Source organism: Cervus canadensis, chromosome 21 (assembly GCF_019320065.1).
Source record: "Cervus canadensis isolate Bull #8, Minnesota chromosome 21, ASM1932006v1, whole genome shotgun sequence".
Taxonomy (NCBI): Eukaryota; Metazoa; Chordata; class Mammalia; order Artiodactyla; family Cervidae; genus Cervus; species Cervus canadensis.
The window spans coordinates 7,777,637-7,783,636 of NC_057406.1; positions in this window are offsets into that span (position 1 = coordinate 7,777,637).

The following is a 6,000-nucleotide window of genomic DNA, read 5'->3' on the forward strand; positions in this document are numbered from 1 at the left end:
GGGCTTCCCTGGTGGCTCAGTGGTGAAGAATCTGCCTGCCAATGCCGGAGTCACAGGTTCAAACCCTGGTTCGGGAAGGCCCCATGTGCCGTGGAGCCACTAACCCTGTGCGTCACAGCTATTTAGCCTGTGCTCTAGGGCACGGGAGCCACACTAATGAATGCCGCAGGCCTAGAGCCCGTGCTCCACGGCAAGAGAAACCACCGCAATGAGCAGCCCACGCATCACAGCTAGAAAGTAGCTCCCACTAGCTGCAACTGGAGAAGACCCGCGCACAGCAGTGAAGACCCAGTACAGCCATAAATAAATCTTTTTTTAAAAATTGAGAAAGTCCTTTCTGTTTCTCTTTTAATTTACAGCTAGTTTATAGGTATGACATTTACAGATTTTTTTTTTCTAATGCATTCATTCTCACTTTATTCTCTCTATTGAAAGAATTAATTACTTTTGTACTGTACAGGTGGAGAAGTGAGACACAGGTCTGGCCCAGGTCACATAACAAAGGATTAGGAGTCAAGAACAGGAATTCCGGCCCCCTGTTAGTCTATCCCGTAAGCTTTCACTGGCTTGTACTGCTTGGAGGTTTAAAGTTTTTCTTTTAGTTTTGGGGGGTTTTTTGGTTATAAAAATAACACACAGTCATTAAAATTTTTCAGAAAATACAGAAAAGAAGAATGAAGTGAGTAAAGATATATTCCTGTATGCCCGTGTTTATAAATATCTTCCTATATTCTTACTGCCCAGAAATCATTGCTAATATTTCACTATATCTATTTTCAGACTTGTTTAAATACATACATGCACAGATATATTTAGGTAGGATTTTTTAAATGAGATCAAGCTATGCCTAACTTTGTAACTTTTTGATCTCAAATTTAACTTGCTGTCAATAAATGTCATAATTTGTTATGTAGAATTGCATTGTATGAATGTACCATTATCTAGTTAGACTCCTATTGATGGACTTCTGGGCTGTTTCCAATTTTTTGCTATTATGAATAATGTGATAAAAATCCTTTACATATGATTCCCTTTATATTTTCTGATTCAGTTCAGTCGCTCAGTCGTGTCTGACTCTTTGCGACCCCATGAATCGCAGCATGCCAGGCCTCCCTGTCCATCACCAACTCCCGGAGTTTATTCAAACTCATGTCCGTCGAGTCGGTGATGCCATCCAGCCATCTCATCCTCTGTCGTCCCCTTCTCCTCCTGTCCCCAATCCCTCCCAGCATGATTACTTCTTTAAGAAAAAATTTCCAGGAATCCAGTTCCTGGGTTAAAAAGGTATGCCTCTTGCAAATTATATTAAATTAAAACTTCATCCTGTCTATTCTTTTTATGTTCATTGTCACTTTAGAAGCATTTTCTGGGACTTCCCTAGTGGTCCAGTGGCTAGGATTCCACGCTCCCAGCATAGGGGTCCAGGGTTTGAACCCTGATCAGGGAACTAGATCCCACATACCACAACTAAGTTCGCATGCCACAGCTAAAGATCTCACATGCCACAACTAAAAATCCCACATGCTGCAACTAAGACCCAGCACAGCCAAATAAATAAATATTTTTTAGAAATAAAATTCTCCCTTCCTTAAATGAAAAAGAAACTTTTCTTCACCTCTACTTTGACAGACAGCAGGAGAAATTCCATTCTGGGTGTGACGGGTAAGAAAAGTTGTATGCCAGGGGCTAAACTTTATATGCTTTTTCATTTAATTCTTGTTACAATCCTATGAAATTCAGAGTTAAGTGAGATGTATCAGAAGTAATTGTTACAGGAGTTTCAATTTGCTGAAAATTAGATTTCTTCCAGCAGGTGACTGGGATCATTGAATAGCACGTGCTAAAGCGTAATAATTTATTGAGCACCTCCCAGGCTCCCGTTGCCGTACTAGGTGCTTTACGTAAACTGTCTTATTTAAGCCTCCTACAGAGGTGCTAAAGCTGGCATACCTTCCAGTTTTTCCCCTTCGCGCTTTGGTTCCGAGTCTACATCCCAGCTCCCAAGTCTTTGCTAGGTGGCAAATTCTAGAGGGCAGGGACTTACTCTGAATCATTCCCTGAATCACCCATGAACATGGGATCACTCTGGGCAAGTGACACTGTAGAAATGCTTTAAGATGATGATCATTACGAAAGTCCAAGAAGACTTTTACCATTTATCTTTTATTGACTTTTTACTTTATTAGTAAGCTGTTTGATAGAAGGTGGCTGTGTTTTGGTTTTATGCAACTGCAACTATGGAAAACCTTTATGCCACCAGAGGGCATTGCAGTCAGCCTCCTTTATCATCTTCATGAATCCCTGCTCTCACTGTGGCTGATCCATACTGATGTATGCCAGAAATCAACGCAATATTGTAATTATCCCTCAATTAAAAATAAATAAATAAAAATAAATAAATCACTGCTGTCAGAGATGCCGAGAGAAATTTGTTCCCAATTAAACTAAAAAAGGCAGCATTCTTAGGCATGATGAGCAATCAGCATAGGGCCTGTGGCTTGAACTTGGTGGAGCACTACCTTGAAGAACCTTTTTAACCTATAAAAGTGAAGAATGGAGTAGGTAGTGTTTGCTGAAATTATATTCTTTTACTTTTTCCTTTCCCCAGGCCTATGCCTAAACTTTTAATTCATCATCCATAATTTATAATCTTCTCTTGGCCAGATATTAAAGCCGGCCGCTCTCAGTCTTAATAGGAATTGAAGGCAGAGAACCAATGGACACAGTTTTTGTCCAGGAGCATCCACCGCTTTACTGGTCTCTATTGACACTAATAAAAACTTGCAAAATGGACTGATCCACAGCTGAGTAATTCGCTTGTTTCTGTTCACCATCTGATAGAATTGCTGATAGGAAGGGAAATGATTAAAAGGCAGAGCAGGAGGGAAAAGAGATCAAAGGCATTCTGATAATCCATGAATTTAAAAATTAGTTTAAATCTTTACTAAAGTATTGTTTTTTTTTATATAAACAGGTACATCTTACCATATAATTTGAAATACATTTTCAAAGTATTGAGGCTTCTAAGATGTAACCAACTAGAGCTCTGTCCCCCAGAAACATTTGAGATATTTATGTCACAAATACTTTTCAGTATATTTGATAAAGACTGGGGCTTACAGATGTGAATAATAATTAATCTTTATATATTGCTTTGCAGTTTATAGAACAATCTGGCATCTTGAAGAAGAAAATGGTAACCCACTCCAGTATTCTTGCCTGGAGAATCCCATGGACAGAGGAGCCTGGCAGGCTACAGTCCATGGGGTCACAGAGTCAGACACGACTGAACAGCTAACACTTTCATTAAGGCTTTCAAGTCTTATGAATCCCAGCATCTTTCCCTAAGGTATGATTTATGCAGTAATACCTGTGTTAAAAAAGAACAGGCTCATCATTTGAGTGTCAAGCTTTGTCTCTTAACACAAAGGTCCCTGTGTGCTTTTTTTTTTTTTCTCTTCTTTTTTGGGGTGCTTTTTTTTACTTTGGTATTTGTGGAACACAGAACCTGGGCTAGAGCTCTATCAAGTAACTTCTGCTTTAAGTTCTATTTCTCTGTTTACTTACCTGCCTCCATGGATAGATTAAGGGCTCAAAATCCTCACCACCATCACTGTGTCCCAAGTGTTATTTGTCCACTGAGTACATATATTGAGGGGGAGGTGGGGTATAGTGTAGAATTTAGGTTTGTCAGAATGCCTAAAGTTGCAATCCCTGGGATAATATGTATTTTGACAGAAGTAACACATGGCTGCCCCAAAGTTTAGAGTCTTGGTAGTTTCCCCACACTAAATGCAACTTGGTACATGTACTCCTTAGTCTGAACTGAATGAAGTGCCAGATGTGTCCAGACAGAAGGGAGCCGCGAAGTAAATGCATAAGTTCAGGAGTATGTAGGTAGAGAGAATACTGTGGAATTAAAACAAGAATGCTGGCATCACCCTTACCACGTGTTATTGTTCATCTGTTGCTGCTAGTCCTGGAGCATAGTTTTCATTTTTGTGTCTCTAGTACCTAACCGAAGACTTAATAATAATGGTGCTTCGTAAGTACTGTTGTCTTTTTTTTTTTTTTTTTTGTACTGTTGTCTTTTACCAAAGGTACGCTGTTAATCAAGAAGTCAACAAAGAATGTTGGAGCAGGTGCCACCTGCCAGCTCTCTGCTAAGCAGCGGGGATGCACTGTGAGGAGAACAGACAAGGTCCCTGCCCTAGTGGGACTTGTGTTGGGATGGAGGGAGGCATGAATGTACAAGCCAGTAGGGGATTTTAGATACAGACAGGTGCTGGAGACAACATGACATAGATGCATATCCATCCAACATACTCTACTGAATTTTTTTTGACTGGGTCTCCATTGCTTCGTGGGGGCTTTGCGTGCACGAGTAGGGACTACTCTCTAGCTGTGATGCCTGGGCTTCTTGCAGTGGCTCCTCTTGTTGCAGAGCATGGGCTCTAAGGCTCATGGGCTTCAGTAATTGTGGCACATGGGCTTTGTTGCCCTGAGGAATGTGGGATCATCCTGGACCAGGGGTTGAACCCGTGTTCCCTACACTGGCAGGCAGATTCTTTTTTTGTTATTGTTTATGTATGTAAATTGGAGGTTAATTACTTTACAGTATTGCAGTGGTTTTTTGCCATACACTGACATGAATCAGCCACGGGTGTACATGTGACTCCCCCCCGTCCCAAACTCGCTTCCCACCTCCCTCCCCATCCCAACCCTCTGGGTTCTCCCAAGTACACTGGCTTTAAGTGCCCTGTTTCATGCATCGAATTTGGACTGGTCATCTGTTTCACATATGGTGATATACATGTTTTAATGCTATTTTCTCAAATCATCCTACCCTCACCTTCTCCCACAGAGTCCAAAAGTCTGTTCTTTATACCTGTGTCTCTTTTGCTGTCTTGCATATAGGGCCATCATTGCCATCTTCCTAAATTCCATATATATGCATTAATATACTGTATTGGTGTTTTTCTTTCTGACTTACTTCACTCTGTATAATAGGCTCCAGTTTCATCCATCTCATTTGAACTGATTCAAATGTACTCTTTTTAATAGCTGAGTAATATTCCATTGTGTATATGTACCACAACTTTCTTATCCATTGGTCTGGCAGGCAGATTCTTAACTACTGGACCACCAAGGAAGTCCTCTAATGATATTTTAGTTACCAGAATCTTTGTGAGAGAGATTATTCAAACAATGTGTGTGAATCCTGATATGAGCAAACTAGGAGAGTATCAGAGCAGGAGAACCTGAAGCCATGCAGAGATAGAAAAGGGCTAGAATACAGTATCATGTCACCAGCTAAGGGCCTTTATATATTAAATGTGTATGTATGTATTGTTATAATTGAGACTTTTTCCTCCTTTGGGTCTTTGTGTTTGTCTCTATGGCAGATTCTAGGTCCAGCATGTAGTGTCTACAGATTGCCATGATTCCACTCCCACTCACAAACTTCATGCCCTTTCCCCACCTATATCAGTAGGTAGCAAATTCTGCCAAATGAGAACTTGGTTCATAACTGAATTTAGGCATGACCAACTAAAACCAGTCAATCCTAACGGAAGTCAACCCTGAATATTCATCGGATGGACTGGTGCTAAAGCTCCAATAGTAAAGATCCAACTCACTGGAAAAGACCCTGATGCTGGGAAAGACTGAAGGCAAAAGAAGAAGGGGGCAGCAGAGGATGAGATGGTTAAACGGCACTGACTCAGTGGACCTGAATCTGAGCAAACTCTGGGGAGACGGTGAAGGACCGGAGATCCTGGTATGTTGCAGTCCAAGGGGGTTGCAAAGAGTCGGACACGACTTAGTGAATGAACAACAACAACAAACTAAAATCTGAAGTAAATTAAGCAGTCACTTTTCCATTATTATTTTTTTTGTATAGAAATCTTACAAAATACTGATATAACTTTGGCTACCTTAATGATAATAGAATATATATAATCGACTATTGCTCTAAAACTTGGACATCATTGTGATGTG